The following is a 12873-nucleotide window of genomic DNA, read 5'->3' as shown; positions in this document are numbered from 1 at the left end:
TTGTACTAAAGAATGGGGAGCAGGCTTGTCAAATCGCAACTCACAGTACTGAAAATAGACAAGTATAACTACAAATTTAAAAAGCCTCACTGTAACAAAAACTAGCAGAAGGAGTTATTCGAGCAGATGGAATTTATTCAAAGGACGTCAAGGTGGAAACCGTACTTCACCTCCTGTGTCCTCTACACTTCACAGTTCAGTATACTACTCTGCATGACTACGCTTCTCAACCCAGTGGCGTAGCGTGGGTTGTCAGCACCCGGGGCAAGGAAAGTAATTTGCGCCCCCTAACCCGTGGATTTGCGCCCCCTAACCCTAACCCCCAGATGTTGCGCCCGGTGCGGCCGCCCCCCGCACCCCCACGCTACGCCACTGTCTCAACCTTCCCTGAACACGCCCTAAAGGTAAAGGTAAAGGGACCCCTGACCATTAGGTCCAGTCGTGGCCGACTCTGGGGTTGCGGCGCTCATCTCACTTTATTGGCCAAGGGAGCTGGCGTACAACTTCCGGGTCATGTGGCCAGCATGACTAAGCCGCTTCTAGTGAACCAGAGCAGTGCACGGAAACACCATTTACCTTCCCGCCGGAGCGGTACCTATTTATCTACTTGCACTTTGACGTGCTTTTGAACTGCAGGAGCAGGGACTGAGCAATGGGAGCTCACCCCATCGCGGGGATTCGAACCGCCGACCTTCTGATCGGCAAGTCCTATGCTCTGTGGCTTAACCCACAGCACCACGCAATTTCAATGAATGAATGGGAGTTAGAACCCACATGCACCCATCAAGTGACAGCAAAGGACTTGTGCTTCCAAGTCCAACACATTAAACCCTAGATTAGTTTTGAATATTTTATCTGTAGATATACATCTGGAATTTGGAGGCGAGCCCACAAAAGACAAAAGAGCCCTTGTCAGTATGGAAGTATATTATCTCATTGGACAACGCTCTCATGGCTTACTAATTCTTCCGTTTCCCACATCCTCTCCTCTTTTCTTTTTTCCTTTTTTTTTTGGAAAGAGCTAAGCCTTTGCAGTTCCAGAACAATTATGCCAGAGAGAGTCCTTCTGGCTCATTTGAATTTTGGTTGCCGGCTTCCAACACTGGAACTTCAGCCCCATAAACTGACAGCTGAGCTGAACTTTCGGGAACAAGCAAAGCAGGCAAGAATGCGAAACCAATTGTTATAAGGCCTGGCCTGAATCCCTGTGTGTTTCTATTTGCTTCTCAAAATTATGAGGTTTTTTTTAAAATAAAAAATGCCAGAATTTTTCGCTGGGCATGTGAAAATTCGAACTATCGTGCTGTTTTTCATCTGCCTGGGATCTACAATCAAGCCTAGCTTGAGAACCATTCTTCTTCTTCTTCTTCTTCTTCTTCTTCTTCTTCTTCTTCTTCTTCTTCTTCTTCTTCTTTATTTATACAACAAGAAAAAAACACACACCAAAAACACAAATACCAAATTACACACAAATTACAAAAATAACCATAGACACATAATTTTCTTGGCAAACAATAAAACATCTATTGGTCTTAACACTAAAGACCCAACTTCCCATCTATTCCATATTTCAAATTCATATTACTTATTGCCAATACACATTTTTTTCATAATTAAACTTATTCTCAATAGATCTAATTTCTTCTATCTACCTAGCAACTATTACTGAAGTTCCTCGAATGCTGCAACAGAATTTAAACTACTATATTTATTTTTCAGATATTCTTTGAAAACCTCCCATTTAGAAACAAATTCCTGTTTTGATTTATTCTTTATTTTTTCTGATAAACCATCTAATTCGGCATATTCTGTCAGCTTTTGGATCCAATCTTGTATAGAGGGGATTTCATTACTCTTCCATTTTGCTGCGATCAAAACTCTTGCTGTTGCTGTCGCATATAAAAAGATACCCTTCCTCTTTTGTGGAATATCCAAATCTGTTATTCCCAGGAGGAAGGCCGCTTGAGGACCATTGCGTGGCAAGTTCCCGCCCCCCACCAGGATAAATAAAGACACAAGAAACCATAATTTAAGGCTAAATGGGTGAATTAGGCCACAACTTTATTGAATTCAGGAATGAGAGGCATTGGCTTAGGCATTGGTCCTAACGACTATCCGGCTCCAGCCCATTTGCTGGAGACACAGGGAAGGGTTAACACTATATCGGGGGAGTCTCCTGCCGAGGCACGTCGACTAGGAGCTCCCCCGGGGTCACCGCTCTGGGGCGTGCCTTTGGCCCACACCTCCATAGGCTTCGGACAGGGCCACGTCCACCGGAGTCCTTTATCGGACCACCCTTCATTCACTGGGGGGAGGTGATGGCGTTCCTCCCCCCCCATCCTCTTAATCCCTTCTTACCAATGCCTAACCGCCAATGCTGAGGAGTTGTGACGAGTTGCTACGAGGTAGGCGAAAAACCAAATGGCTGTAAATTGCCAATTGGGAAAAATTCCTACCATGCCCCTTGCGGCGACAGACCGAAGTCCATAGCAAAGTCAGAGACCTACCTAAAGCCTACCCAAAGGGAGGGAGGGTGGGAAAACGTGGGGGCTAGCCGGCGAAAAGAAGGCAAGCCCCCTCTGCACCGGCCCTAAATAGGGCTGGGCCCCCTCTGCACCGGCCCTAAATAGGGCAGGCCGATTGGCCGGCTGGGGGGGGAGATGCGGCCGGGATTCCCCTGCTCTCGCGGGGGCTGAAACCAGCCCCCGCTCATGTGGGGGTGGGCGTGAAGCCCGCAACCCCACCTCCTGGGCAGGCCGGAAGTGGCTTTCTAATGCCAGAGCCAACCAAGGAAAATCTCAGCAAGGATGCAACTGTGGTAGCTGCAGCAGCAGCAGCAGTCAAGATGTGCATCAATTTGAGTCGTAGAGGCAGTGCTTTAAGTAGGTACCACTCTCAGTCCCTCCCATGCAGTATAAGGGGGGGGGGGGAGTTTCTTAACCAAACAGCTGGTACACATGAACAAGTCTCCAGGGATGCTGCCTGATTTTCCATAGGCAAGTTTCTTAGGGAATTAGCCTTTAACTTTTAACCTGGGCAATTGACCGGTCTTAAACTGCCTTAAACTCCTCTCATGCCACCAGTTCAGGCCCCATTAGCATATATGAAATTAGGATCTTTTGATTAACATATTCCTATACGCAACAACAGCAGCGAGAACGTTGGTGGCCAGTTACTGGAAAGGAAATAACGTCCCAACAAAAAGGGAATGGTTAAGTAAACGATGTGAATATCTGGAGTTTCTTTTATAATTCGTTTGCATTCTGGAAAATTGTGTAGATAAATGTTTTTATGTATGGTTATGTATTGTTTCTACTTCTTTCCTTTTCCTTTTTTTTTGGTAACATCTAATAAAATTTAATAAAAATTTTAAAAGAAAGAAAAGAAAATAGGATATTTTGCTCTGATGGGCAGCACTTACAGCGAATCGCGTTTGTTTTATTTACTTGTGTTTATATCCTACATTTTTCTCCTAGGTAGCCCCTCCATATTTAATCCCCTGCAAAAAAATTGCAAGGTAGGTTAGAGGGACTGGCCGAAGGTCACCTAGTGAGCTTCAAGGATGAGTGGGGATTCAAACCTTGGTCTCCCAGGTCTTAGTCTGACCCTCTAACCACTACACCACACTGGCTCTCCTGCCATTTCCCTTCTCATTCATCTCATATGGAGATACCCCCCTTTTAGCTTATCACAATCCCTTTTCATTTTAAATACCTTGAACACTTTGGTACCGTTGCAAACCTGGCTGCCCTCTTCTCTTCCCTAATTCTAGAGAAGAGTCTTCGCATCTGCCTGGTCCTTCTGACTGGAGATGATGGGAACTGAACTTGGGACTTTCAGCATCCATGGTGCCATTGGCACCACTGAGATACAGCCTCTCTTTTTCTCTGTTATGCTTTCCTCCTTTTAAAAAACATTTTCTTCCACCGTGGAACCTGAGTTCCACATAGCAGGCATGCGGCTTGCTTTGCTTAAGTTGCCCTATGAAACAGCATTTATATTTATGGTGGTACTTTTTTAAAAAAAGAAAAGGCGTAACAATATTTGAGATTGCTCAACAGAATTCACAGAGAGAGAGAGAGAGAGAGAGAGAGAGAGAGAGAGAGAGAGAGAGAGAGAGAGATAAGCACAATGAAAAGCTGGAAGCCATCCCTAAATTTGGCACCAGCCTCTGCAAATATTGTATTTTATAAAAAGGATTTTTTTTTTTAAGGCCATTAGTTCCTTAACATAGGAATCTTTCAGGAGGCTGAGATTATTTCTTGGCTTTAAAAGAAAGGGCTTTAAAAGTGCAAGGTAGTAAGAAAATTTATTGCAGCACCCGTGCCACATTTACCACAAAGGTGTGTGTGTGTGTGTGTGTGTGTGCCGGCAAATCCCCCACACAAACTGCACTCTTGGTATTATGGATTCATAATATGCAAATGTGCAGCATCATTAATATGCATTTGCTGCAGATCCCTTCTCTAATGGGGGGACGGTACAGGAATGCAAATGAAAAGCAATATATCTGAATCAGCAAAATCTTAATGTGCCTTTGTAGGCACCAGCCCTTATTCATATAGGTTTTTTTTCTCCTTTTCATTCTCCTTCACAACAACCTCTGCACTTTATTCTTCCTCCTTTTATTGGCACCACCATGTTCAGAGACAATTTTTTTACTATTATTATTCTCTCGAATCGAAGCTGCTGCCAGACTTTAGGGCACACTTGGAAAATGGCCACTGAGAGTTCCCCACTGCCAAGACACACTCTACCCCCTATATGGCCGCACAGTTGTCTTTTTCTTCTGCCATTGCCATGACAACAGCATCCACACTGCTTACCACCCTCCTCCAGGTGCCAGTGTGGTGTTTTAGCACTTGGTGGACAGCAGCACCACTTTTGTAGATGTTTCACCCTGGCCATTACATCTTGGGTGAATTTAAAGAAGCAGGGGAACCTGGTGGATGGCTGGATTTAGACACATCCAAAAAGGAGGGGAAGGGACGAGGCACCAGGGAGGTCAGTGTGGTGCAAGCACATTGGCAGAGCCAACCTAGTGCTCCTGCCAGTGAGCTTGGACCATGCCCTTCCCCTGCTCCTCCCAGTAAAAGGTAAAGGTAAAGGGACCCCTGACCATTAGGTCCAGTCATGGCCGACTCTGGGGTTGCGGCACTCATCTCGCTTTATTGGCCGAGGGAACCGGCGTACAGCTTCCGGATCATGTGGCCAGCATGACTAAGCCACTTCTGGCGAACCAGAGCAGCACACAGAAACGCCGTTTACCTTCCCACCGGAGTGGTGCCTATTTATCTACTTGCATTTTGATGTGCTTTTGAACTGCTAGGTTGGCAGGAGCAGGGACCAAGCAACAGGAGCTCATCCCGTCGCAGGGATTCAAACTGCTGACCTTCTGATGGGCAAGTCCTAGGCTCTGTGGTTTAACCCACAGCACCACCCGCGTCCCTGCTCCTCTCAATAAGCAACAGCAACTTGTCCTCCTTGGAAAACCATTACTGGAATGCAAACATGTGCAACTGGCAGGACTTGGCAATTGATTGCTCTGTCCATCTCTAAGTAAAAAAGGGTAAGTAAGTAAGTAAGTAAGTAAGGACGTGGGTGGCGCTGTGGTCTAAACCACTGAGCCTCTTAGGCTTGCCGATTGGAAAGTTGGCGGTTTGAATCCCCGTAACAGGGTGAGCTCCCATTTGTCTGTCCCAGCTCCTGCCAACCTAGCAGTTCAAAAGCACACCAGCATGAGTAGATAAATAGGTACTGCTGCAGCAGGAAGGTAAACGGTTTTTCCATGCACTCTGGTTTCCAACATGGTGTTCTGTTGTGCCAGAAGCCATTTAGTCCTGCTGGCCTCATGACCCAGAAAGCTGTCTGTGGACAAACACCGGCTCCCTCTGCCTGAAAAGCGAGATGAGCACTGTAACCCCATAGTCGCCTTTGACTGGACTTAACCATCCAGGGGTCCTTTACCTTTTACCATCCCTAAGTTCAACCCTCACCTAGCAGTTGCCAGTCACTGGGCTTCTCATGGAGGAGGCACACAGAGAAGGGCCTCAGATGATGATCACAAGGTCCAGGTCAGTTCATATGGGCAGAGGCAATCCTTGACGTATTGCTGTCCATTTAAGGCTTCATAGGTCAAAACCAGCACTTTGAATTGGGCCCAGAAACCAATTGGCTGCCAGTTCAGTTGGGTCAGGATTGATGTTATATGCTCAAACCATCTTGTTCCAGTGAGCAACTGGGTCTCTGAAATCTGCACAAGTTTCCAAACTGACTTCAGAGGCAGCCCCATGTATAACATGTTGCAGTAATTTAGCCTAGAGGATACCATATACCGGGGTTACCATACTTCAAAAAGTGAAAATCCGGACATAAAAGTTGTTGCAAAATCTTCATTTTTGATGGTCGAATCCCAGCTATGTATGGCAGCCCTACCATATACCTACTATATGGATGTTGATAACAGGGCAACCAAAATGGATTTTCTGCACTCCAAGAGACTGATATAGACCGAATAAAGACATGAGCTCCTTTAATCTGTGGATTGATAATATGATAACACTTGCAACTTACAAACGGAGTGCTTACAGATGTAGATTTTGCTTGGATACATACAATATTTGGAACAAATTTAGTCAAAATGTAGTAGGCTATTAATATTTATATTAGTGTTAGGATAGTAATATCAAATTTATAAAATAATGTATGGGTTAGGGTGTTTTTGTATATATTCATATAATGTTTCCCCCCATGCACAGTCCCCCCTTTTCATATCACTTTATTGTTTTATAATTGATTTTTTTAATAAAGTATCAATAATAAAAAATTAAAACAAAACCAGAGAATAGACAACAGAAGTTAGGCTCTCTCTGTCCAGATATAGGTGTAGCTGGGCCACCAGCTGAAGCCTGTGGAAGGCACTCTGTGCTACCAACGCCACCCGAACCTTAAGTTACAGCAATGTAGAGCTTGGATCTAAGCTGCACAGGGCTTTATAGGTCATCATCAGTGCTTTGAATTGGGACTGGAAACTGACTGATAGCCAGTGGAGCTGTTGTAGGAAGGGAGTTGTACTCCCTATATGGATATGAGGAAGCCAGGATGGAAAAGACTGCCAGAGACCTTGGAACACCACTGCCGGTCAGAGTAAACAGTAATGACCCAGGTGGACCAATGGCTTGACCCAGCATAAGACAGCTCTGTGTGCTCACATCCTTTGTGCCTTTGCCTCATTGATGATGCTATTGGCGGCTGCCGCTGTCTGTTTTATTGGTGGTTTGACTGCCTGGCTGCTTCCTGCTCCTTGCTACCCCTCTCCGCAGCCTGCTTTTGTCTATAGCATACAAAACATCCGCCACATTAATGGTTTCCCCATCGTGCGTTAGGCGGACACTGACGGCAAGCCATTAACCTTTCCCAATCTGGCACGCTTTTGCAGAGACCTTTGGCCACTCTTTACTTTTAATTTCCTCCTGGAAATGAACTTGGGATGCCTTTGATTAAGAGGATGTGACTAACACGAGAATCTAGCCCCAACCCAGAGCTGCTGTTGAGGGTTCTTCTCCCGGTAGCTGATAATCAGGAATGCACAGTGGCTTTGGCCAGTGATCTCAAGCCTTTTGGTATTTGAGCCAGGAGGAAACTCATCTGATCCCTCCGTTGGGCAGTGAATCAGCCTGAGCTCACTGTGAGGTAATGGGCCACTGCTGCAAAGTGCAGTCAGCTGGCTTGTTTGGATAAGTCACATGAGTGCCAAGCGGAGACACGGCTGGAAAAAAGTGAGAACCTCATGACACAATGCCCTGTTGGGGTTTGCGATTAACGACACTGCTGTAAAAGTGAATGACTGGCCTGAAACAAATGGCTGCTTTGTTTTTGGAATAAACATGTGTCACAAGCTGGGACCAAGGGTGCTTTCCCCCACCCCAGGCCAGGACCACCAATGATACTTATGTCTAGGCAGTATTGGGTCCAGATAGTACAAGGAGACAGGGAAGTCAAGGGTTAGAAATGGGAATCCAGAATACTCTAAGGGGTGGTCTAGATCAGGAGCAGCCAACATGGTGTCTTCTAGATCTTGCTGGTCTACAACTCCCCACATAACTCTATGCTGGCTGGAGGTCTTGTCCAACAACATATGGAAGTCGCCATGTTGGCTGCCTCCGGTATAGATTCTCAACTGGGAATCTGATCTGGAAACTGTGGCCAGCATCCGATGCTCTCATTCCCTTGAAACTCCCCACTGTTAGGGGAGAAAACCTAGAAGAGATTTAAGGAATGCAAAGGGGGGAGAAGAGGGAGGAATATTATGTTGTGCAAGCATCATTCCCTGTGCTAATGGAACACATTGCCTAGCGTTCCATTGGATGCAACCCAATTTTTCACTCGCAGTGTATGAATTTCTGGAGTGGATCCAGGAACATTTTAGCAGTCGTCCCCCCCCCCCCCGAAATAAGATGAGGTGGATTTATCAAAGGGCCAGGTGGTCGTTCCCTGTCAGAGCCAGAATCTGTAGCAATGTCAACAATCCAAGGGCATGTAAGTAGCCTTGCTCCAGGGAAGTAGAGATAAGGCAAAGGTGAGTTCCTATAAGCATCACACCAAGTCCATGATTTAGGGATGACTCATGCATTGCCAGCAGCAGTGTCGGGGCTGCTTTCTCATAACTTCTTCATAAGCCACTCCAGAAATGTTTGTATCTCTGTATTACATGGGGAGGAGTGGCCTCATAGTTTCTTCTGTTTACCATCCTTTCATCATTCTGCCAGGAGAAAGAGAAATGCTCAGAACCACAACATTAGCATGCTGAGATGGTTCTTGGATACATATGTTAATGGAGTGAGTGGTGTGGAAAGAAGCCACAAGGAAGGCTACACCATACTGGTGCTGGTAACACAGCCATCTCTCCAAAAGACTCTTGCAAAGACCAACTATTGTGACCTGTTGTGGCAGGGGCAACCCATTGTAGTTCAATTAATCTGCTGTTTTTGTGCTGATCTATCTGTACCACAGGGACGGGGGTAGCGCTGTGGGTCAAACCACAAAGCCTAGGACTTGCCGATCAGAAGGTTGGCAGTTTGAATCCCCGTGACGGGGTGAGCTCCCGTTGCTCGGTCCCTGCTCCTGCCAACCTAGCAGTTCGAAAGCACATCAAAGTGCAAGTAGATAAATAGGTAACGCTCCGGCGGGAAGGTAAACGGCGTTTCCGTGTGCTGCTCTGATTCGCCAGAAGCAGCTTAGTCATGCTGGCCACATGACCTGGAAGCTGTATGGCCAATAAAGCGAGATGAGCGCCACAACCCCAGAGTCGGTCACGACTGAACCTAATGGTCAGGGGTCCCTTTACCTTTACCTTTATACCCTTAGAAGCCTTTACCTTATCTGTACCACATGGGCACTGCTAAACTCAACGTTATCCTTTTTATTGAAACAGCTCTTTTTCCAAACGTGCAATACATTTACCGAAAAGAGACAGGAATTGCAAGGTGTGTGCATGCAATCAGGAGTAGATCTTGCCAGGCTGCAGGTGTTGTATAATACCTGTCTGAGACAATGAGAGAAAGTTATGGCTTTATAACTAGGAGTAGAACTAGGCTGCCACTGGAAGAATCTAACCGTGTGACACTGGGAATAGAATGGAATACTCTGAGCATGGAACAAATCTATTGGCTCTCCAAGTACGAAGAAGAAGAGTTTGGATTTGATATCCCGCTTTATCACTACCCAAAGGAGTCTCAAAGCGGCTAACATTCTCCTTTCCCTTTCTCCCCCACAACAAGCACTCTGTGAGGTGAGTGGGGCTGAGAGACTTCAGAGAAGTGTAACTAGCCCAAGGTCACCCAGCAGCTGCATGTGGAGGAGCGGAGACGCGAACCCGGTTCCCCAGATTACGAGACTACTGCTCTAAACCACTACACCACACTGGCTCTCAAAGCTGAACATTCTGATCAGTTGCAGTTCCACAACACCTTGGGCAAGAGTGCACCTTCTAATAAGGGTCAGGTTACTAGAAACAACGGGTACTGAGCCCATGCTCCACCTCTTAAATATGGTGCCAACATTCAAAATGTCAAAGGGTGAGCCAGCAGTAGATCACACCATTCAAAATTGGGTTAACTCTTTCCTGGCAAAACAAACAAACAAACAAACAAACTTCACAGGCTTGGCTGAGTGTCAGGCCTAATGAGCACAGCAGCTCATCCCCAGTAGGTCTTAACCCATGAATCAGTTGCCGAGACTGAAAGTCCCTGCCTTCCCACAGCTGTCTAAGTCTCCTTTCCAGGGCTTTCCCCCCAAGCAACCAGAGACTGCGCCTGCATGCTGCCTGCCACAGCTCTGCCCTTTTCAGACCTCTTCTGGTTCTGGGAGACAAGGGGGAATGGGAGATTATTGCAGCAGGAAAAGGAGACACCTGTGACCCTTTACCAGCCAGACTCCTCTTGGCCTCCCTCCTCCCACTTGGCTGCTTCAACTTCTGCCTCTGATTCTGGACTTCTCTCTACCACAGACTCTCCCAGCTCACTAAGCCCTGTTACCTCTTCAGCTTCCAACACCTCCTTTTGCCAGTTTTCTCCCTCTGATCCCCCATCATTTCCCCACCATCCCTTCCCATGGTGGTTCCCCAGCTGGGTCATCCCACCATTCCTCCGTGTCCAAACGGTCCATGACACAAAGTAGCTACAACCAAACAAAAAGGACACAACTGCTTTTAGCTCGTGTACCAAAGGCTGGTGCACATGAACTGGGCTTCAAAGACAGACTTGATTATTGTAACTAACTCTACGTGGGGCTGCCCTTGAGACTGACCCAGAATCTCCAGCGGGTGCAGAATGCCGCGGCGAGACTCCTTACAGGGTCCTCGCCACGGGATCACATTCACCTGGTGCTATACCAGCTGCACTGGCTCCCGGTGGAGTACAGGATCAGGTTTAAGGTGCTGGTTTTAACCTTTAAAGCCCTATACGGCCTAGGACCCTCGTACCTACGGGACCGCCTCTCCTGGTATGTGCCACAGAGGACCTTAAGGTCTTCAAACAAAAACATCTTGGAGGTCCCGGGCCACAGGGACATTAGGCTGGCCTCAACCAGAGCCAGGGCTTTTTCAGCTGTGGTGGAACACTCTGTCACAAGAGATTACAGGACCTGCAAGACAGAGCTGTTCCACCAGGCCTTTGGCCAAGGCACAGTCTGACCCCCTCCTTTGGTAATCCTCACAGAACTCTAGCCCAATGGTTGCCATTAATCTGATTTTGAATTGATTTTAAAATGAATTGATTTTAGAATGCTGTATTACTTTTATTGTTGTTGGCCGCTCTGAGCCTTTCTTTGGCTGGGGAGGGCAGGATATAAATAAAATTATTATTATTATTATTATTATTATTATTATTATTATTAGAGATTGGAAATATAGGCCAGCACAACTAACAATCACCAAGCTGAACACCCACCACCCAGAAGTTCAAGATACCTTCTGGTTTTGTAGGACAAGGCTATCAACAGCTACCAGCCATGATGGTTGTGTTCTTCCTCGACTGTCTCTGAATATCAGGTGCTGGGAATCACAAGTGGCCAGAGTACTGCTGTGTGCATGTCCAGCTTGCACATTTCCCAGAGGCACTTTGTTGGCCATTGCGAGAACAAGATGCTGGACTAGATGGGCCAATGGCTTGATCCAGCAGGCTTATCTTGTGTTCTTATGTTCCTCTGGTTTACTACTCTATACAAAAAGACCACCAGCACTGCATTAGCCATCTTCAAGACATTGTAGGCGCTCTGCCTTTTGGGTTGGTGGGTCGTGACCTCTCAACGTGTGAGAAAAGTGCCAAACTGTTCGGAAATGCTGCAGCCATTGGGGAACATATGGCATTGAAGCTCCATGAGTCTCTCATTTGCTTTAGTTATTATTGAGTAGCGAGCAATTAATTTATCAGCTCCGTTATCAGCTTGGCAAGAACAACAGTAGATTTCGCATCCAGACGGATCCAACTGTGCCAAAAGTTATGGGAACAACATCTATATGCCTTTGAAATATAAGCACCAGCTGTTGTGTCTTATCACCCAAACTACAAAGAGAGTGAAGAAGAATGATATTGATCCAAGTGCAAGGAGATAAGCTTGAAGGACATTTGATTTTATGTTCTGGAGCCTACGTACCTTGGGTTAACCCTGTTCCTAGCTTTCAGAAACTGGTGAGGGAAAACGATGAAATGGCGATAAACGGCCCGTATGAACAAACCTGCCTTTCCATTCCTGGAAAAATATATTGGAATCTGCTTGCACCACAGGTTGGGTAACTTTATTGTATTCCTTTGTCAACAGTTTTATTTTGCTTCTCTCCAGAAAAGCAAGTCCTTGGACTGACAAAAATTTTAATAAAGAGAGAGAGAGAGAGAGAGAGAGAGAGACAGAGAGAGAGAGAGAGAGAGAGAGAGGTAGCACGTGGGAACACATGAAAAGAAGTCTTCAAAAGGGCATAAATTGGACCTCCTGGCATCAAAGTGTTCCTCAGCTGACAACACTGGCAACCACCAAGGTCTCCTCTACTCCAAATACAAAGGAGACCTCTTGGTCACACTTTCCGAAAGAATCACAGGCCACACCTGAGGCCTTTGATCTACAAAGCAAAAACTTCAGAGAAACTGGAAGCGCTACGTCCAGTGTGACACAAAAGGCAGTGGAGACCAATGAGCCTGAACTTGAGTGGCTGACTGCAACATCAAAGAAAACTCGCAGGGCAAAGCCAGCAGACACCAGGGTGACCATTGGAATTTACTTTCCTATACATCAGCGTAGGATTGGTGTCCTGTCCTGGTCCTGAAGAGGAGCCTGCAGGACAAAGCAGTTGTCCGGAACAAAGGAGGGCTCCTAGCGAGT

This window comes from Podarcis gaigeae (assembly GCF_964106915.1).
Source record: "Podarcis gaigeae genome assembly, chromosome: 7".
NCBI classification, from domain to species: domain Eukaryota; kingdom Metazoa; phylum Chordata; class Lepidosauria; order Squamata; family Lacertidae; genus Podarcis; species Podarcis gaigeae.
Note: the sequence above shows the minus strand (reverse complement) of the source record.